The 23,610-nt window shown below is 37.4% G+C and overlaps 1 long non-coding RNA gene across 1 annotated transcript; it reads left to right on the top strand.

Annotated features, from left to right (window-relative positions):
• Window positions 1-2,537: 2,537 nt before the first annotated feature.
• On the top strand, window positions 2,538-17,422 carry LOC131738097 (uncharacterized). Its single transcript, XR_009329617.1, has 3 exons — window positions 2,538-2,739; window positions 5,808-5,893; window positions 17,214-17,422. It is a non-coding gene; the product is annotated as an uncharacterized LOC131738097 (long non-coding RNA).
• The last annotated feature ends 6,188 nt before the right edge of the window (window positions 17,423-23,610 follow it).

Consider the following 23,610-nt stretch of genomic DNA (forward strand, 5'->3'; position numbering starts at 1 on the left):
ATTGCAATCAAATACACATAACTACCACTAAAGAAAAAAAGTCTTTAATTGTAAAATTTAAACCTCAGGACTAACATTTACATGCATGTTTTAACAGAATACAAGAATACAAGAATAACAGACACATTTCCATTGTGTTTTGGTTACAACTAATATTTCCAAAATGTTATGTCTAGGTATTGCAACTATGTTTTCTTTATATATATATTTAAGTGAAGAATCAAGGTTACTAATCAAGGGCAGCAGTGTGGAGTAGTGGTTAGGGCTCTGGACTCTTGACCGGAGGGTTGTGGGTTCAATCCCCAGTGGGGGACACTGCTGTTGTACCCTTGAGCAAGTTACTTTACCTAGATTGTTCCAGTAAAAACCCAACTGTATAAATGGGTAATTGTATGTAAAATAATGTGATATCTGAATAATGTGAAATAATGTATAATGTGATATCTTGTAACAATTGTAAGTCGCCCTGGATAAGGGCGTCTGCTAAGAAATAAATAATAATAATACTGTAAATAATCGATATTAAAGAATCTACTAATTTAACAGATTTCTTACTACCACAACTGCTGCTGCTACCGCTATAAAATACAGTGTTTTGCAGATGGTGAAAATGTGTGAAAATACTGTGGTCCTGATTGATGGACTGGGTGTGGAAGACAAGTATAGCAGACGGATTTTTAAGGAACTGGAGGTTGGTATGTGTGTTATAGGAGTCTTTTTTTTCTAAATGTATTTTAAGCAGAAGAAAATTGGATTCAGTTTATAGGAGGCTGTGTGGTCCAGTGGTTAAAGAAATGGGCTTGTAACCAGGAGGCCCCCGGTTCAAATCCCACCTCAGCCACTGACTCATTGTGTGACCCTGAGCAAGTCACTTAACCTCCTTGTGCTCCGTCTTTCGGATGAGACGTAATTGTAAGTGACTCTGTAGCTGATGCATAGTTTACACACCCTAGTCTCTGTAAGTCGCCTTAGATAAAGGCGTCTGCTAAATAAACAAATAATAAAATAATAATTGTGAAATATCTTAAAGGGTACATCAGCACTACATGAAAAATAAAACAAACTATCCCATCTTGCTGTTCCGAATGTATTTGGTCATTGTATAATAATCTGTATGTGCCCAAACATCTTTATAATGCCACACTGCTATGTCCAAAATCACTGTTCTTGAGCATCTCTTCTGAGCCAAAAAACATGACTTCCGCATATACCGTCACATGTGCTCTGAAACATGTTCGCTCAGTAGAATTGGCATTGCCATGGGAATTCTAAAAAACGGTCTGTTTCTAGGAGTTTCATGCAAGCTAAAGTGGACACAGGAAGCAAGGCAGTTTGGACATTGCAGACATTCAAATACCAACTTCAGATGGATGGCAGCAGTTGTTGTGCCCTTATATTAAAAGGTAAAAAGCTAGCTTTATTATCTCAGCTCTATCTTTTTAGATTTTTAGTTTCTTTACATCACATCTTAAGTTGTTTTTTTAGTTTGCAGAACAGTACCTTGCAAGTGGATCAATTGATCAGGTGGAAACCAGCCAAGCATCTATAAGAGCAGCAAGACTGGAGATTGCTTGCCTCCTAATGGAAAATCATGGTACGTAATTACTGTGTGCAGCCATTAAAACAACTGGAAGACTACCATGTGATTTTAACACTTGTGAATATGACAATTATTGAATTAACAAAGGATATAACAATCCAGGACTGAACAACACAACTAGGAGAATCTATTGAGCCATTATGCCTCATGCTTTTTATAAAATGTTTATTATATTTGCAACAATGAAGGGCTGATATACAGTACTGTGTTGGAAGCCACCATCCACAGCATTTTGCTTGTTTTAGGGTCCTTCCATCGCGTCATCTTTATATTGCTTATAACTCATAAACTATAAGAGCTTTTTTTTTTTCTTTTTAGCATGATTGCTTTTTAGCATAATGGTCCGCATATAAACCAATATAAAACAAATTATTGATTTACTTCAAATGTAGGCTAAACCATGCTAACTATGTCAACTACTTTTTTTTCATAAAAGGACTGCATCAAGAAACACTTTTTGTTCAAAATATTATTCCTAAATGTAATTTCCATAGATGTTACATGTACAGATATTAAACTATACTGCTTTAAAAAGTGACAACTTTATATTTGAACACATTTATCAAAATAATTTGGGTTTTAAAATCCTTTTTTAATGTTTTAGTTTGTGTGATTTGTTTGCTTTATCACATGATGAATACTGAATGATAAACAATATAGTTGCGTTTCAGGAGAACAAATGAGCCATACGACCGCAGCAAGATCTCAACCAGATGTTTATTCATTCAATGTCAGGACACAACACAGCCCCGAGCTGCTCACAGGCAGCTCCTAAATAGAGATCCTCCCGAGCCCTATTGGCTCACACACACAAGGGCACATTTACATACATACTGACCAATCGCTCAGACCCTCGGTCCTGCGCAAGCAGCTGACCGGCGGAACCGAATACAAATCACGGTGCAGCAAACACAGACTCCATCTACATACAGCTGCACTGTGCACGTGACACTCCAGGTAGCGCGCGATCTCACTGCCTAGACACAAAACGCTCTTTGCTCACAGATTCATGTAGGGTGACACCACACACAAACGGCGGGAAAAACAGGACAGCACACATGTAAAAACACACACACACACACGCATGCACACACACCTAGCACAGATCGCTACAATATGATGGACCTGCAATCAACATGGTAAGTAAACGTATATTTTTACACAACTTATGTATTTCTAACTATGTATTTAGTTTATTATTTATTAGTAGTAGTACAGTATTTAGTTGTTTCATAAATAAGTGCACATTTGACACATTTTACTTGTGTGTGTGTTTACTTTACCACAACTAATTAAATTAAGAAAAATAATCCATGTGATCTTCCTTGGTATTTTCTGAAATAGCATACATAAAAAACTTGCACTCGGACCAACCCGTAGTAAAAAGTAAAGTATTTGAAAAATAAGAACCCTACTGTTATCATAGATAACCTAAAATAGCTACCGCAGTCTGAGCGCACGGTGGATACTATTGCCAAAGCAGGAAAGTCTATTTCATAGAAATAGCAACACTTTAGCAGTTTCCAAACATGCGCTACCAGCCAATTCCCAGCGCGAAACAGTGTTTTTCTTGACAATAACAAACAAAGTCTGTCTTAACCAAATGGCAGTTCCCCAAAACATGTTCTCAGCTCACAATCTCCAAATGCGGTAGCTCCCATTTAATTTAAAATCAGCACTTTTTATACACCTGTGCTAATTGAGACATAGCTGAACTATCTCCATGGAGACTCACACAGTGCTGCCTGCGAACTTAAAGGACCAGTCACAATAAAGAAATAGATCTTAACACCATAAACAAAAGTGAACTTCACACCACACACATCAAGTGAAATCAAATAAATAATGCAAACCAAAAATCATAATCATAATAATATACACACCCCTTACAACTGAATCAGATGTTCAGATCAATTTCAAACATTTTAAATCCTTTGATGAAAATGTCCAGTCTACTTTTAATGTTTTCAAGCAAATTGGCTTCATCGCTGCCATTCTCATTTCCACTTTGACATTTGACACATTATTTTCCTTGTCCTGCGCTACTTTAACCTGTTCTGCATACCAGTCTGCCAGAGGGCGGGATCGCTACGAGTACTGTATGCACCCGTCTAATTGATGGAGGTATTATTGGCGATCCAATCAAAACTGCCAATAGAGTCAAAATAAATTCTCCACCAAAATGTTTTAATTACTGTATACACCATTTGTAGGCTTTTCTTTGTCAGATGCTTTTTCTTTATATATAGATGATTATGTAGTGATATAGAGCTATGCATATGTACTGCATGAAACAAATGCGAATGGATTTATGGATCTAGATGGATTTATCGTTTAAATCGTTGATAATTTGACTATAATACCGTCTGCAGCGAATTCACGTCCTGACATTTAACTCGCAAGTATTGCTGGCGAAAAACAATAGTAGTATTTCCTGCCCAGCTCACGTGATAACTCAGGTAACTCGGAAAAGCATGGAAACGTCACCTTTTTCACCATCAACTCGAGTTCTGGGAGAATTCAGGCTAATTCAAGTGCACTCGAGTCGACTCGAATTGGCTGTCCATGGAAACGAGGTCAAATTCACCCTTTAGGTGAAATGGCCCATGATAAAAGTAGTGTAGTACCAGATATCATCTTCTAAAATTAAAATACATGTTTTCTAAAACATATGTTTGTTTCAAAACTGCACATTTAAGACCTAAATAATTAATGGATGTGCATTTTTTAAGCTACAGTTACTTTAAGAAGTGTTGAGCAGAGATTACATTCTGTCCCAAGGACCAGAACTAAAACTGACTCAAGATATTTTTCATATTTCTTCTAAGTGTTAAGTTCAACTGTTTTAAAAGTAAAACTGTTTGAATTCTATAAAGATTTGTCAAACTGTGTGTATTTAAATGTATTGGATAACTACTAACATATAGCTTAAGTCTCTGCTTGTTATTTGGAACCGTTGTAATGTGAGCCCTCAGTCAGTCCACAATTATAATGCTTACCTGTTCTATACCTTGCTTCACTGTGCTTTATTTCACTTTGCTATGCTTTTATTTAATTGAATTACCTTTTTTATGTCCTACAAATAATTTGAAAATGTGTTAGAGGCACAGTGTGGAAATAAGGCCGTGAAATATCTGAAATCCAAAGGGATCTGGGAAGGTCTATGATCAGTGATCCCTGAGAACAAATATTGACTAATCTAATCTCCTTATGTATCATGCTGCGTCAAACTCAAAGTACATTTATAGCTTAGTTATCTCCATGTCTGAGTGTCAAATTCAATTTTACCAAGGGCCCCACTGTAATATTGGCAGGTTAGTAAAATAAACTGCTACTTTTGTATTTACATATTTTTAATCTTGTACATTGAGTTGTTTAGAATGTCAATTGCTACCAGATTCAGCCCCCAGGATTTGAGATACAATTCAGTGTTCCTTAATGGGGGCATTTAATACCAATCCAGGCACATTCAGATGGTCCTCATAATCGCACAATACCTGACAGTGATTATGACAGAGAAACAGCTCCATGTTTCTAACAGATAATGTATTACATGTGTAATATTTTGAATGCTGTTCAGCTAGGTAGAGTCGAGGAGACTCAACAGCAATTTAAATGTAAGCGCAAAGGTAAGAACGTGAAAGAGTGAATATACAGGGTTTAAAACATGTTTGTCCATTTGCAATCCAGAAATCTCCTAAGTGTCTTATTTTGGAGAGTTTTCAACAAATGCAGTTTGACAAATATGTAATATGATGCAGCAAAAATAAATTTTTAATATGAGCTATTGACGCATTAAAAATGATATCACACATAACCTTAGCTATACATTTAGTCAGAATAACTTTAACCTTTTGTACTTGCAAGATCATTCCTTGATTAACCCATAAAGAACATCTGACACAATGTAATGTTTATGTGGTTATATATCATGTAACACAAATGTGTATGGTTTCTGTAAAAGACAGCATCATCACAGGGTTAGCAATGACACAGAAACCAAGGCTTCATAGCATAGGTGTGACTGCATACATTATTCACTGTCATGTGGAACTGTTTCGTTGAAAACTAATTGATCATTATGCGGTTGTTAACTACAGTACAGCATAGTGTTTATTCAATTTTCCAAACGATGTAGACATTTTGTGAAACAGATGTGTAAGCATGAAACCTGTTGAAGGTAGTAATTTATCTTAATTTAATCTAGAAGACAACTTCTACATGTCTGAAGAAGAAGCAGTTCCAACCCCTGGGCCTCCAAACAATGGAAGATACTGTACAAAGCAATGTGAGGTGTGTTGACAAAGAAAGAATCTGTTATGATCCTTTTGTTATAATGCAAATAGGTTACAGAACTGAGGAGATGCTTGAGATTCACAAAGAAAGCAAGTTACCAAGTTTTTAATTGGTTTCATTCTCCTTGAAATAATTATTTTGTTATCTCAACAAGGATTGCTGTGAACTTTACTGCATCCTCTCCTGCTCTATTAGGAACAATGTTTCAATTGGGCCTTATGCTGGGGTACAAGCAAAGTCATGTAAACACGCTTGAGCAATACAGCCAGGGATTAGCTATAAAACACAACAGACATTTTCAATTAGACACGCCTGTTTCCAAAACCCCCATTCTGTACCCATTCTTAGCCGTTTGTCATGTTGCTCTTAATGAGCTATACAGGTTTTATTAGGCGAAGTGCTGCGTAAAGGAACAATGTGAAAATGTTTGAAAATATATCCTAGTTTTTTTTTCCCATTGTTCACATTTTTAAGTTTTCAGATGACATGTATAACCTTTTGCTGCAGTAGCTCGAGTGATATGAAGCTGATTTTCCTGCTCTATAATCTACATATTAAAAAGATTTAGCATTATAAGAGTTTTTATTCTTTTTTAATCGTGCGGTATAGTGTGCAAGACCTTTTTTTTATTGATTTAGTGCCACACACATTTTTATTGAGTACAAAATATGAAAATTATAATTATTTTTAATAAATAAATTTTAAAAAAACTATATATATATATATATATATATATATATATATATATATATATATATATATATATATATATACAGGCGGCACTGGGATGTACAACACTTAGATACACGTCAGTCGCGTTTTACCATTCCCGTATTAAGAAACAAATCAATTCCCACTATATATATGTAACAAATTAATGCATTTACCCATCACATGCGATTTCCGACTCTGTCACCAGTTTTCTGATACAAAGCCCATCTCTGCAATGTTACAATTTATTAGAATATCCATCACAGCCTTTTTCTTTTTTTCTCGCATGTAAAAATCAGTCTGTTTTTGCAGTTACGCAGCGCTCCCTTCAGTTTCACCTGACAAAAACCAAAAACTGTCTGAAAGTCATCCTTAAAAAACATTTTAGGACAAACACTGATGAAATGAGGCCACTATCACGTACGTCTTAAATCAATATATTATTGTTAGTGCAACTGCTAAATCCACATATTCTTTGGTTTTGCTTAAAAAAATAAATAAACAAAGCAAAAAATTCACCTTGATATTTTAACATATCAAAGTGTAATACATATTTAGTTGTAATACCAACATGCTATTATTTTATTGGAAGGTTATGTATTGACTCTTCAATGTGTACAGAGAATCCCACGCCATGCTACACGTCTCGTCAGGTTATTAGCCTCATTCTTGGGATAATCTGCAGTTTACAATGAAGATGCAGTACACTGTTTACACTTTGTGTTTTTGTTAGGTCTTCAAACCAACTGTCCTTGCAACGCTTCTAAGGAAACCCCCTTGTTCCTTTATCAATTTAATAGCTCTATCACTCTGTGGCAGCAATACGGTACGTTTCTTATAGGTATATCTACCTCAGATAATGAATGTAAAATGCTACCCAGGTAAAGGGAAACATGCTATATCCTATGCTTGGAGAAAGGGCAGGTTATGAATGTAATAGGAAATATTTATCCAGCATAACCAGCTAAAATGAAAGTGCACACTACTCATTTAAAGGGAAACTTTGGTTTTCCCAGGACTGGGGAAACATTGAATGCGTGTGTGAGTGAAAAGAGGGTCTTGAGGTAAAGCAGAACAGGAGCTGGGTTACAGCTCCATTGGCAGAACGTAAGTGCTCACTGGTTTACAACACACGACAGGACTTGTTTGGCCATTTTAAATAAAGCTTCTTCAGTAAGACAATTTAAATTGGGATTGATTGGCCTTCATGTAATGGTAAACATGAAAGGATATTTTTCAGTTGAGTTCTCCAATGATAGACTGTCCTGATTTCAACTAACATTGAAGGAAAACTGATCGGCTGCTGAGCTTGGTAGAGTAATTGTTTCCCAGGTCTATATTTCATGTCCTCTGTTTACGAGCTGACATATATTGAAATGGCAGTTGCATTAATACAAGGTGCACTATAATTAACTTGTTCATAAAGAAACTATTTGTTTTATTTTATTTATGAAAAGTGAAAGACTATTTTGTAATTACCAGAGATCTGTTCTACGTGTTGTTTGATTTGAGACCAACACTGCGTATCATCGCTTTGGTTAATTGCCTTTCTGTTATTTAGTTCTTGAAATACCACCCATTAATCACTGGAGGGATAATACTTAGTTTCATCCATTAAACAGGAGATGCCATTTACTCTGTTCCAATACAAGGCAATAAAAGGCTGGAATATGACCAAGCAATCAGAAGAGGCCTTTTCTAAATCAGGTTCACATACCTGTTTTTTCTAATGGGACAACATGACCTTATTTTAACCACAATGTTTGGGGACTGTTTACAACAGACCCCCATTTGTTTGAGGGGAATAGTATGAAGTATTAGATTTTTTTTCTTCTAAATTCTGAAATTTTTCAACCACTAAACTAGGTTTAAACTGGTGGTTCCTAGTATATTTTCAATTTCAGTGCTAGAGCCTCCCATGGCCTCAACTCAGAGCAGGAAGTGAAAGAGAAACAGGAAGAAGTTTAACATAGTGGTAAAAACACGATTTGCAACATTGTGACATTTTTGCATTGCCATAATGCGGCAGGTCCACTACGAGTGAATAGCTGGCCATAGCTGTTACTTCAACCATTGGATATACTTCCAGAAGATTCTAACTTTGCAACCAAAAATGTAAATTATATCCATGCATAATTTTTCGGATACATGTGCATTTACAGTTAGCATGTTCAGAAATGGAAGACTATATCCCCATTAATATGTATGTGTAGTTATATGGTTGGCAATTCGGCTCTATATTCGGATGCTGCTCCATAGCACGCTGCAGTGGCAGCACGCACACTTACGCCACCAGTGTTTGTTTCAGGCAGAGCGTCCTGGTTGCCATGGTGACACAGCTGAGAATCCTTCCTCTGACATCCCCTCTGGTGTTGCCAAGTTTCAGTTTCGGTTGTATTTTAGGGGTAACCGGTCAGTAACGAGGTGCAAACACCTGTTTGATCGATCTGTCAAGCTTTTACTGCAGTAAAGTGCTGCCCTTTGAATTGAAATCTGTGTGAATGGTGAGGGTCGTGGGTTCAATCCCAGGTGGGGGACACTGCTGCTGTACCCTTGAGCAAGGTACTTTACCTAGATTGCTCTAGTAAAAACCCAACTGTTTAAATGGGTAATTGTATGTAAAAATAATGTGATATCTTGTAACAATTGTAAGTCTCCCTAGATAAGGGTGTCTGCTAAGAAATAAATAATAATAATAAATAATAAAGGGAACGTGGTGAAAACAGCTGATTGGTGGATTAGTAAGAGGGATACTACAGTGTAAGCAGTGCGTTTGTTATTTAAATCTATGTGAATGGCACATAATGAGAGCCAAACAGCTGAGTTTGCCCGAAATATACGCTGTGCTTAACACGGTGTAAACGATGCCTTTGTTATTGAAATCAATGGGAATGGCAAACGCAATTTGCCCGATATAAATGGCTGCCCGCAATAACCCTGGATGGTGTAAGTGGTGGATACTGTAGTTGTAGTTGGTTATTGGAAGAGGCAATCAAAGCTGAAAGAAATCAGCAGCCTTCTAAAATGCAACAATATACATGAAAACATTTTGTATATGTCATACTGCATCCAGGATCTACAAGTATAGAATGCTGTTTACTTGAGTATTGATCAGAAATGGCTATATCTGTTACGAGTGTTCAAATTTTCCGAGTAGTTGGCATGACACTAGTGTTTTGTTGTAAACTCTACTTTATGCCTGTTCATTAACACTTTAAGGTTACAACTTGATACAGTTTGTTGTTTTACTCAATTTAGCCATAATATACTGTATTAATCTCTGGATATTGATATGACTTACGCAATAGGGATGGGTACGGATAATAGTTTGTGAATAATTGATTAGAAAGTTGTTAATCGTTTAGAAAATTACTAATTGTATAATCTATCTTGTATTGCAACACATATAAATGGTCTAAACAGACACATTAACCACACAAAGCCTGCCACTGCAGCTCAACATATTAATACATATTAAATAAATCACTCTTTCAGTAGTGCTAAATTACTCAAGCTTTTAACATAAACAAAACAGTCATTCTTAAAAGTGCAGTTCTTGGGGGTTCCCAAGTGGCGCATCCAGTAAAGGTGCTCTGCGCGGAGTGCAGGATGTGCCATATAGCCTGGAGATTGCAAGTTCAAATCCAGGCTATGTCACAGCCGACCGTGATCGGGAGTGGCGCACAATTGGCTGAACGCTGCCCAGGTAGGGAGGACTTAGGTCGGCAGGGGAATCCACGGCTTAGCGACCCCTGTGGCCGATAGGGCGCCTGTGGTTCTGCAGTGGAGCCGCCAGATCTGTGTTGTCCTCCGGCACTGGTGTCGCTGTGGATCCGCAGTGCAAAAAAATGACAGCTTGGCAGGAGCACGTTTCGGAGGATGCCATTTCCCGAGTCGGCGGGGGGGTTGCAAGCGGTGAGCCGAGGATACAGGTAATAATTGGGCATACTAAATTGGGGAGAAAACGGGGGTAAAAAAAAAATTGGTGACAACTACATTTATAGAAAAGAGAAAAAAAAGTGCAGTTGTTGGAATACACTATTGCACGTACTATAAATTGTTCAATTTAAGAGACTTCAAAATAGAGGTATTTTACCAAAAAAAAAAGAGATATCATACAATACAGTATTGTTGGCGGGTCATGGTATAATTATTTATACTTAAACCACTGTGGTTAATATTAATAAGCAAACCAATACCAAACAGAACATGAATAAGATTGCAGCCTATAAACTTTTTAAAAATTCCAATCTTTTTTGAAATTATATATATTGTAAGACAGCAGGGAGGGGGTTAAATGCTCCCTGGAAGAAAACATGTGCGAAAGGCACATTTGTTTAGTTAAATTGTTTTTGCTTTATTGTTTCATTGCTTAATTATCCCCTGCACCTGGTGTTTATTATTAAATTAGAGCCAGGTGCAGGGTATAAAAGGGGAGCAGTCAGTTTGTTCGAGGCTGCTGAGTAGAAGGAGGCAGATGAGGTGCTCTGCTTCCCAGCAGTTGATAGGTAAATAGTGTGAAATTTAAACCTGTTTTGATTTTGTTTCTGGTGTTGTGTTTGGTGGGGAAACGGCGTCGCCATCCCACTTATAGTCAGGGTGTTCCAGTAAGCTTAGTTAGTGCTTGTAAAGAGCTAGGTGTTTGTTTTGTTTGTATTATTAAAAGTGCGCGTAAGCGCTGAACCTCCAATTCCTGTGTGTTGGGTCAGTTTTTAAAGGGGCAACAAACCCGTGTGGCAGCGGTTCTTTTATTTTATATTATATATATATATATATATATATATATATATATATATATATAGTGGCTCTCAAAAGTATTCACCCCCTTGGACACTTCTCCACATTTTATTATGTTACAACATGGAATCAAAATGGATTTAATTAGGAGTTTTTGACACTGATCAACACAAAAAAAGTCCATAATGTCAAAGTGAAAAATAAAATCTACAAATTGTTCTAAATAATTGATTGCATAAGTATTCACCCCCTTGAGTCAATATTTGGTAGAGGCACCTTTGGTAGCAATTACAGCCATGAGTCTATTTGGATAAGTCTCTACCAGCTTTGCACATCTGGACACTGCAATTTTTGCCCATTCTTCTTTGCAAAATTGCTCAAGATCTGTCAAGTTGGATGGGGACCTTTGGTGAACAGCAATTTTCAACTCTTTCCATATATTCTCAATTGGATTGAGGTCCGGGCTTTGACTGGGCCACTCCAGGGCATTGACCTTTTTGTTTTTAAGTCACTCCAGTGTGGCTTTGGCTGTATGTATGGGGTCATTGTCCTGCTGGAAAATGAATCTTCTCCCAAGTCCCAGGTCTCTTGCAAACTTCAGCAGGTTTTCCTCCAGGATTTCTCTGTACTTTGCTGCATCCATTTTGCCCTCTATCTTCATGAGCTTTCCAGGCCCTGATGCAGAGAAGTATCCCCATAGCATGATCCTGCCAGCACCATGCTTCACGGTAGGGATGGTGTTCTCAGGATGAGCGTTGAGGCCAAAAGGCTCTATTTTGGTCTCATCAGACCATAGAATCTTCTTCCACTTGGTCTCAGAGTCTCCCACATGCCTTCTGGCAAACTCTAGCCGAGATTTGATGTGAGTTTTTTTCAACAATGGCTTTCTTTTTGCCACTCTCCCATAAAGGCCAGTTTTGTGAAGCACCTGGGCTATTGTTGCCGTATGCACAGTGTCTCCTAGCTCAGCCGTGGAAGACTGTAACTCCTTTAGAGTTACCATAGGCCTCTTGGACACCTCCCTGACTAGTGCCTTCTCGCCCGGATACTCCGTTTTTGAGGACAGCCTGTTCTAGACAGATTCACAGTTGTGCCATATTCTCTCCATTTCTTAATAATGGACTTTACTGTGTTCCGGGGGATATTCAATGCCTTGGAAATGTTCTTATATCCTACCCCTGATTGGTGCTTTTGAAGAACCTTATTCCGGATTTGCTTTGAATGTTCCTTCGTCTTCATGATGTAGTTTTTGTTAGGAAATGTACTAACCAACTGTGGGACCTCCCAGAGACAGGTGTATTTAACCTGAAATCATGTGAAACACCTTAATTGCACACAGGTGGACTCCATTCACTAATTATGTGACTTCTAAAGACAATTGGTTGCACTAGAGCTTATTTAGGTGTGTCATAGCAAAGGGGGTGAATACTTATGCAATCAATTATTTTCTGTTTTATATTTGTAATTAATTTAGAACAATTTGTAGATTTTATTTTTCACTTTGACATTATGGACTTTTTTTGTGTTGATCAGTGGCAAAAACTCCTAATTAAATCCATTTTGATTCCATGTTGTAACACAATAAAATGTGGAAAAGTCCAAGGGGGTGAATACTTTTGAGAGCCACTGTATATATATAGTTGTTTGAGGACATTTTACCAAAGTAGACACTAAAACAGAAACATGTACACTTTGCAATAAAATACTGAGCTACATGAACAGCATAGGGACAATAATAATAACCAGCTACGATACAAACATGCACTGAATCCCCCTACAAGCCTCAGGCTCTGTTGACTGTGAGACTGAGAGTATGCCTTGGCACAAGCAGCAGAAGTACAGGTAAATCACAATGAACCAGTACAGCTTGCTACACTACATGCAATGATTGTTAAAGATACACTAACTATCAGGAATATTGAAGAACTCAGTTAAATACATTAAACATTTTAAAAAATGATGTTGTAGTTTTAACTTGACTTTTAGTTAATGACATTCAATAACTTCACATCTACTCTGTACTACATTACTTATAAGTTGTCCAATGAACACTGTAACGGATGTAGCAGGACAGGGGGGCTTCAATATAAAAATGTTTTGTTTTATGGCAGGGACAGAGTTAAAGTCTCCCTACCAAGGTAATTGCTTTTGTTTAATTTGATTGTTTTATTGTGTTGTTTAATTATCACCTGCACCTGGCAATTATTAAAAAATTAGAGCCAGATACAGGGAATAAAAGCAGTCAGTCTGCTTTAGGCTGCTGTGTAGAGAGCCTGCTTGTTAGTGTGCGGAAGCATATGAAGATTAAGGTACTGTGTGGAAGCTTTTTTGTGATTTGTGTTATTTGTTTAAAAATGGTGTGTTTGTTTTTGTTTGATTTTTGTTTTAGCAGGTAAACCGCTTAACTGTCCTGTTTTACAGTTTAGTGTGTTCCTGTGTGTTTTAGTTAGTGCTCGTGAGAGCTAGGGGTTTATTTGTGTTTTTATTGATTTGTGTTATAATAAAAGTGCAAAGTTCCTGTATCCTGGGTCTATTTTTAAAGGGGTAAAGAACCTGAGTAGAAGCAGCTCGGTTACAATACATACTTTATTGATTCATTATAATCTGTACGTTATTGTGTTGCCTTATTATGCTGTTTGGAAATTATGCAAAAGTTGGACTTTGTGTATTTGATGCCGGTACTGGGTACCAGGACTGACTTAATCTGCTTTTCATCCAACGCAAATGCATTCCATCCACTCATAGTCCACTAGCGCAACATTTCTCAAATGCGCTTTCATTCAGCACAGTTCGTGCTGCTTGCATTCTGTTTCCTCATACTGTTTCTGTTATCTGCTATTGGCCACCATTAATGTCAGTATAATCATTGCATGTTGATTGGCCGGGCTTTCATTCTGATCAGATTTAATTTTGGGTCACAAATCTCCGCCCATTTCGCTTTGTGTCAGTGCTCATTCCTTGATCAACGAGAGTACACTTTAGCAGTGGAATGTGAAAACCGAGGTATGGAGTAATTATCATTATTATTAAGTAATTATTTTCTTTAATGTGGCTGAGAAACTATCTGAAATATTCTGCACATGAATTTGAAGGCAGAAAAAAGGACGGGTTTGCCATAAATTGCATAGTTGATAAATATTAGAATTAATTATCATAACACGTTTTGCCTTGCACCAATTTGCGTAACATTTTCTAAAATAGCAAGTGATGTGTGGGACAGTAGGGATTAACAATAAAATAAAAAAAACAGAATCGGGATACAGATGAAGGTGTGATTCTGATAACATCAGTTAGAACTGGCCCAACTTGGAAGGTACATGTTAAGCATAATGATCAATGCTTTGTTGTGATCCTAGTATTTTCTGTTATGAGAACCAAAACGGTATGGTGTTTTTTCTTTGTACAATGCCCCCTTTTCTAAAACATTTTGAGGAGTTAAAGTTAAATGTGAGTTTTAAGGCAGAAGTAAATCACAGTAATGATATTACTTTATGAAAATGTGTCTTTTGCCACTTTGTTTCTTGTGCAGAAACCACAATACCAGGGATAAAATAAAAATGTAAAAAGTCTACTTTTTATACTGTTTCTGTCTGAAATCTCTTTTTCTGGAATAGATCATGGTAATTAATCAACAGAGAAGCACACAGAACATATTATTGTAAGATAAGTAATAAGTACAAAATAAATAAAAGAAACAGGGATATATGTTCTAATCCAAGGCTATTATTGTAGCATGGTCAGGTCCTGTTGTAGGTGAGTACCCAGGGTCTGGAAAGTATGGGGATGATTTCAGAGAATACTATGTAGATTAAAATGGCCAAGTACATCATTAGTCATATTAATGCCTGTTACATAATACATTTGAGAGGTATTTTAGCCCCTATTGTGCACTGTTTGACTTAGACCTTTTTGTATCATTTTTACATAGTACAGTTGTGTTTTTTTATAACATCATCCCTTTTTTTAGGATATATTGAAACAAAACTCCCTCTCTACAGCAGTTACTGCATAGTGTTATATTTCTTAATGCTTGTCATTTAAGGTTTAACTTACAGTACATAACTGAGTGATACAAGCAGAGGGTTATAATTGATCAGTTATTTTTTAAGGCTTATTTTGTATTTATAAATGTATCGTGTACCAATATGTATACATTTTTTAAAGTATTTATTCATTGGCGCTCAAATTGTCTCAATTTTTTAAATGTTTACACCCGGCTGTGCATATGAGTACCTGCACTATTTTTTTGAGAATTTCACCCCGGAGTAACACAAAGCTTAAATTGAAATCTTCATTAAAACATCATGTATGCACTGCTTTACTACAGAGTTCACTTTGGTGCTAAAGTGTTTAAGAGCTGTTTATTTTTTTAGGCAACTTTAACCCTTTAAGGATCGTAATTGTGTGAACACGATCATACTGAAGTGTCATTGCTAGCCCGTGATCGGGTAAACATGTTTCTTTGACTGTGCCACCATACTTTGCAGTGCAGGTTGTATTTCACTGCCTGATTTGTTTTTTTTTTTCTTCGTACGACATCTCTGAGATGGGCATTTATTTTTTAAAGGGTGGAGACATTTTACAGCTGCACGCAGAAACAAAACATGACACAGGAACTTGTTTACAGCTAAGAAAAAAAACAGGAAAACACCGTAAATCTAATGTATTTGACTTATAGTTATATTATAACCGGAGAGTGTGAGCGGAGCGTGCCAATTGTATATGAAGCGGACATTTCCAGCCCGCTCTTTCACAGCACTGAAGAACTGAGCACGATTTTATTTTTCTTAAATACATGTTCGGCCATGGAGTTTGCACAAAAGTTTTTTTTAAAAAAAGATGACAAATACAGATGTAGTTACTTTACAGTATTTTCCATCATGCCTGTACATGTTTTTTTTTTAAAAAAATTAGGCACCTTTATGTTTTGCAAACTTGAGAATTGCATTTGTTTTAAAAAGCTTGTTTTCTTTTTTTATATTCAATGTGGTTGGCACTGCACTTTATAATTCATTATGGAGGGAAAAATATTTATTTTTCCGATTGTGGATCTGCATTTGTGCCATATAAAAATGTGAGAAACGTCATCAGTGTGTCCGCCTGTCTGCGGTTATTACATAGCCTATATTGTTCTTATACAGTCCAATGGTTATGCCCCAATACTCTTTAGGATAGTTCATTACGGGGTGGTTTGTTAGCCCCGTTCTCACAATGTGTTCATGGGTTGCTTTGAGCTCCCTATGAGATTTCGGATACAGTACAAACAAGCCCAGCAGTGTGGAGTAGTGGTTAGGGCTCTGGACTCTTGACCGGAAGGTTGTGGGTTCAATCCCAGGTGGGGGGCACTGCTGCTGTACCCTTGAGCAAGGTACTTTACCTAGATTGCTCCAGTAAAAACCCAACTGTATAAATGGGTAATTGTATGTAAAAAATAATGTAATATCTTGTAACAACTGTAAGTCGCCCTGGATAAGGGCGTCTGCTAAGAAATAAATAATAATAATAAAGCTAATTTGATTTGAAGCATATGCAAAGTTTGAAATAGGTAAGTACACCATACATGACATTGTAAGAACCTGGTATTTCCTAACTTTTACTTTATTCTCAATTTACACATTTTTTCAGTACCAATCAATAATAATGAGAAAGCATCTTCAAATTGAATTAGATAACTTTATTTAGGCGTTTTTCTTTGCTGATCATAGCTGGGGATTTTTTTTTTTTTTTTTACTTGGGTCAAGCGATGCAATTATAATAAGGAAGATTAAATGGTATTCCTTTCTGAATGTACATTACATATTTTCATCTGGAATCGGCAACACAGTGAGGGGAAAAAAGGCTAGTTTATTTTGTATTTTTTTTAATACAGGGCGAGCGGAGCAGAGTGTACCTATTTTGTCTGGAGCTGGGGAGCGGAGCGGGGATCACAAGCAGTGGAGCGGAATGGAAGAAAGAGCGGAGCTCACATTCTCTGATTAGAATATGTATTCTGTCATATGTTTTAATATATATGTTTTTACAATATTTATAAATATCAAAAAACGAGTGGATACAAGCAGATAATATTTCATTAACTATATTTACAAGGTTTTTTTTCACTTATTACTGACAATAATGGAATGAAAAACTACTATTTTATTTATAAATATTTATTTTGAGAAAATAATCATGAGTAGTGCCCATTATTGCTTAAGGACCAATCACTCAGGTGAAACAATGTCTTGTAATATGCCCAAACATCAACATTTTCAACAAAACTTTCAATAAGTTTTGTAAGGTCCCTCAGGTCATAGAATAACACGTTATACATGTATCTCTAAGCATAATAATAATAATAATAATAATAATAATAATAATATAAAAAAACTATATATTGTGTTTAAAAAAAAAAAAAAAAAAACGAAAAGTTTGTATGGTTTCTGAAATACTTTATAATGTTCCCCAGTGTTCTGAAAAATTACACAAATTCCAAGTTGCAACTGTAGTAAAAAGACCCTGTTCCTGAAAAACATTTGGTCCTTAAAGGGTTAAGGGATCTCGGTACAGTTCCAGAAAACCCTAGAAATTAAATAATTGTATTCTATCTGTTTTTCCATTCTGTTTTAAAAAGGGCCAAATAATTTTTAAGCTGTGTTGGCAACCCACCTGATATACTGCCACAAATGCCATCACTCACTGAATGATGCATTTGTTTCCTGCAGTGCTAGTTTCAAGGTTGTTGGTCGATAGATGCCCTTTATAGGATACATGATGTGGAGAAGGTGGGCCTGGCTCAATTTTTGCCGGTGGAGGCTTCTATTGCTGCCTTGGTCCACGCACCTAATTTACTGCTCCTGTTCAAGGATGCTACCTGCCCCAACAAGCAGTACCGGGTCTCTGAGGGGATCCTCAAGCGTGCGTATTCGGCCAGTGCATTCACCGCAAGGCTGGGCAATTATGATAGCATCCTGGTAGCCTACCAGTGCCATTTGCTGAGGTCCCTTTCTGAGAATCACAGGCCCTCACCACAACAGTTGGATGAGCTGCGCCTGGTTAACAAGTGTCTCTGTGTGTCCAAACTCAACAGGCAGGCTGTGGGTAGTAACCTGGCTGCTTTGGTAGCTGCACATAGGCAGCTTTGGCTTCTCCAGGCATTTGTGCCTAACAGGGACAAGGTACCGCTGTTAGATGCCCTGATTACACCAGGGCATACATTTTGTCCTGTGGTGGACGAGATGCTTCAGCGCTCTCACCTCTCATGGGAATCCACGAAGGAGCTGGTGCACCTGCTTTCCAAGTGACCACCTCCAGTTCATAAACCAGCAGCAAACTGGTGCCCTAGGCCCCAGCAGCCTCAAAGACCGGCACAGTCAGCTGTGCCTGCTGACAAAGGTGGAGTTTGGAACTGGCCCGCGACTGTGTGGGCCCTGGCATACTGCGTTGACTGGACGAAAATTTGGAAGCAGTCCGAACAATTTTTGGTCTGCTATGGGGCGAAGTCCCATGGTCAAGCCGTCTCTAAGCTGCAGCTGTTCATATTGACAGCAGAAACGGTCAGCACTGCCTATGAGCTGGCTAACTTGCCCCTTCCAGAAAAGCTCACTACCCATTTGACCAGGGGCATGGCAACTTTGTGGGCTTTATTCCAGGGTGCATCTGTCAAGGACATTTGCAATGCAGAGGTGTAGGCTACTCCCTATACCTTTATTAGGTTCTACAGACTTAATGTCATGGGTCCTTAAAACCCTGGTTTTGGAACTAGAGTGTGAAGGGCGGCTTCTCAGTTGACCCTTAGAACACAGGCATAGAGGTGAGTTTCTCCCTCAATTGTCTCACCCTAGATACTGTTACTGGGGTTCCGTATGGTAACGCACTAGGCAGCCTCTTGGCTTAGCCTTGTAGCATTCCAGTCATTCTGCAATATTGCCCTTGTGATAGCTTTGGTAAACTCACCCATACGGTAATGGTTAGATTTCGTACTTGAAAGGTAAATAGAAGTTCCCTGAAATAGAAATATAACCATTAACCTATAAGGTTGCTGCGTTCATGATTGCAGCAGTACTTTTGTGTCCTCAGGGTCTGGCCATGACTGCGTCACAGGTTCTGTGAGCAACTTTGGTATATCTTATTCAGGTTTCTGGAGGTAAATATCCATACAGTAATGATTACATTTCTATTTATGTTTTCACTGAACTTAAAAATTTTAACTACTTAACAATTAAGTAAAGTATTTTCATGCTTTACAAACATCAACAGTTTCTCAAGTTACTTTACTGTATCTAAAGTATGTGTTGGAAGCATTTTGAATTAAGTTCTTTATCGATATTTGAAACTCAGGCTAATGTCACACAGTGTGTATAAATGACTCACTGTTCTTCTGTGACAGATTTCATAGTTTAGCTGGAGTTCAGTAGGTAGTCTCAATATTGCTTTTACCTTTATACAATGACTGTGTTATTGCTGAAAATGCAATTGCAGGGAGCCTTGGGGAGTTCACAAAGGTTGAATGATATAAGGAAAAGAAGAAAATCTTGAATCGGAACATATGACAGGTTCTTGTGTATATCTCTTCAAGACAGGCTCCTGAACAGAATTATATGGAGGATTCGATGGTGGTAAAGGTTGGTAATCATATGCTGAAGCAGGGAATAATGTTAAACAAGTTTAAAATAGTTTATAAAAAATGTAGTTTAGCTCACAGGCCCACCACCATCCCCCCAAAAAGCATGCACAATTCTTGTTAGTATGCTGGTTTATTATAGTCTGTTACTACTATGACTCTTTATATTCATAGTATGACTAGAAATAATGCCCTCACACTGAAAGCAGCAGCAACAAAATCAGACCAACGGAACTCATTTAATGTATTCCATGCTTATACAGTAAATGAAACTCATCCATAAATATTAAACACTCACTCGTGCTGAATATAGAAATAATCAAATAATCCAAAATTCAGTGACTAATGTTTCGACTAGTCTTTTTCAATGTCTTCACAGAAGCATCAAAATGAAGCAGCTTCCATATATTTGACTTCATTCTGTACAACGCCCCTTTTGAATCTAGGTGCTTGTTTTACTAATCATGGAAACGGAACAAATTACTATCAAGTTGTTTTCAGACGAGGGTGCCAATGTCTGTTGCATTCCTTTCACTAAGGTTTTTGTTTTATTAATTTTTTTGCAACTTTGCCCGGTTTACTGCTTATTTAAAAATAGAGCAGCGATTTCCTTTACCTGATTGGTCATTACAAGGGCTTAAATCTCTGATAAAAGACCTTGAATGTTATCTTTCAAACTATGTTTAATTACTGTTCCAAACCAGTCCACCTGAAAATACAATATTTGTGTATTTTACCTTTCTGCTGCTTGTTGAGAGAACATCTCCATTCTTGTACATGCCCTCTGAATGTTGTCTGTCAATGTAGACTATTCTACTGTCCTATCTATCTATTTAAATGTGGTATAGCAAATAAAGTAACCACAATGCTGTTAGCGGCAATACAGTTACCACAATAGCAACTGGTCTCCAGTCTGAATGACAAGTTGAAGAAATTAAATAACTGGATTCAGTCCGATTACTTTTAGCAAATTTATTTCAGCATGTCAGTAACAACACAGATATGGTGCTCTCTTCCAGGAAGGAGGCTTTGACTTTATCAACACACACTGTGAACAAGTTACTGAACGATCAGCATGATCAGGATTAACACATTCTGTAGACAACGAGATATTTTTTTATTACTAAAACCTTCTTTTATTTCCATAATAAATTTTAGGACCTAACGATAACTTAAATACTGAAACTTACACAAATACACAAACATCCACCTCTGGGATGAAGCCCGAGTGAAGGCTACCAGACCTCAGATGGAATTCTGAGCAAACTGTATTACTTGTTGCTAATAAAAAAATGTTTGTATCATTAGCAACAAAAACTAGTGCTGCATAAACGTATCCATTTTCTAATCGCAATAGAACCCTCATAAGAGGGCTTTATCATCTTGTAAGACCAAGCCTTCGGCTCGGGACATTTAACGAAACAAGGTGAGCCTTACCAGACGATAAAGCCCTCATCTGCGGGTTGCATTACTTAATTGAAGGGATCACTTTTATTCGGGACCTTAACTAACATTTTATTTAGTTTCAACACTTTTGAATTTGGCCATTTTATCTATTTGTATCAGTAAATACAGCTCACATTCAAAGTAGGACTTCACAGAGTAACTAACAGGCGCAACAGACTCAAAAACATTTTTAAACCAAAAAAATGCAGCTTCAGCATTATATGTTTGCATAAGCCTGCCAGTGGGCCTGGTAGCATAATACCCTTTCCATCTCCATTAGTGACAGTCGTTGGCAATACTTTTGGGGTATGACCTAATTTGCATGTTAGCTTTAAGCAATATTGATGACAGCGCAGAGGGGGGCAACTGCATCTTAAACTAATCAGGTAAGGGGAGGTTTATTTCAAATGCAGGTGCTGTCGATCCTATTACAAAAAGACAAGAAAAATAAATAAACTACAGTAGAACCTGTCATATTTAATTTATTTGTTTCCAGAGGTCTGTCGGAGATGTAAAAAATATACTATCTCAGAGGGAGTTGTTATACTACCTTATAGTTGCTTTATTAATGTCGGGGCATTATAAATGAACAATGTCAGATACATCAGTGTGTCTGAAAACACCACACTACAGTACTGCACTTATAATATATAAAGCAAATCAGAAAATTGAAATGATTGCAAAACAAAGCAGTGTAGCACAGTATTTGGCAATTTTAAAAGCACTTCCGTGTTTTCTCCGTCTATGTCAAAGTAATCCGTGCACCGTGCGTGTTAACCCGAGAAAGCGGGCACTTAAACTGGCTTCAGAAGGCGGCGAAAAATTGTGTTACAGCTTTTAAACGGTACAGTAATTATATTAATCCCTTGCTTTCTTGTGTTCTTTGATTTAACATGTTCAAACTGGACAGTTAAGTGAAGTGACAGCATTTAAAAAGTGAAACTGAATTCCTAAACGCATAATCTTTTTTTTTATCAGCAACTGGATCCATTCTGTCCTCCTAAGAGCTGAATTTACTGTTTTAGACCTATAATAAAATGTGCATTGATCAGTTTCCAGCAGTACCGTTCAGTTGGTACAAGCATGTTCAAATCACACGTGCCACAGATCCATCAGTTAATAGGGAATATCTGATCTTACTGGATCGGATATGAGAGGATCTACTGTATAGCCTGGTCTACTGTAAAGCCTAAAGCTCTAGAGTTATATTATTCACTTTAGTATTAGTTGTATTATTAATTTTGTATTTGTCTTGTCACTTTTCACTATTTTGGACAGTTTTCCTTTTTTGTTTCTTTATGCACACCCCTGCAACCAGAGACTAATTATCACCCACACCTGAAAATGATAATCAACTGCTGGTGCAGTTTAAAAACCTGCAGAAAAGAATGGGGAGGTTAAGGAACACAAATCCAGCAAAACGAGACCAGGAAGCAGTGGAAATAAAGGGGAGGAGACAAGCTGAGTGGCTGCTGTAATAGATGGTAGAACTCTGGTGTGTGGGGACAAAAAGTCAGAACTGGTAGACGGTGCGAAAAAGAAGAAAAATATAAAAGCAAGCTATCAGGAGAAGGGAAAGTTGGCAGCGCGTATTCTTTGGAGACAGAGATTGCTGACCATGAGTAACTGTGGACCACGTGATTCCTGCAGACAGGCTGATTTGCTGGTGGGAAGCGAGAGGAGAGACTCTTTTCCCTGCATAAGTTTCAATGCCGGTTTGTTTTAAAGTTCAGTTTGTCTGCCCCCTTTGCTTGTTTTTACTGATTGTTGCTGCCTTTCCTTGGTTTTATCCAGTTCTCAGAACCTTTTTCTTTTAATATCTTTTTACTATTGCTCTGTCATTGAGGAGAGGGACCTGAGATTGCAGTACTGGGCTTTATTGAGGATCCACCTGTAAGCGTGCAAGCTGAAAATATTACGGCAGTAACTGAGGACTTCTCTGGATCCCACGTTATAAATTGTAGATTTAATATATCATGCCAGCACGCCTGTACTGTTTTTATAGCATTTGTACTTAAGCTTGAAGGAGTATCTTATCTTTATTTTAGATTTAGAGGTGGCCTCAAGGGTTATAGCTGTACACCAAGGGTGGGTCTGGTGGTGCCCTTAGGGGAAGGGAAATTAGAATTGTGTAAATTGGGGTAGGGGTAGCCAGCACATCACACTAGGTGCAATTGACATGATCACCACTCTTGTCCTTGTCTGTGCAGATGGTAAGGTA

This window comes from Acipenser ruthenus, chromosome 10, assembly GCF_902713425.1.
Source record: "Acipenser ruthenus chromosome 10, fAciRut3.2 maternal haplotype, whole genome shotgun sequence".
NCBI classification, from domain to species: Eukaryota; Metazoa; Chordata; class Actinopteri; order Acipenseriformes; family Acipenseridae; genus Acipenser; species Acipenser ruthenus.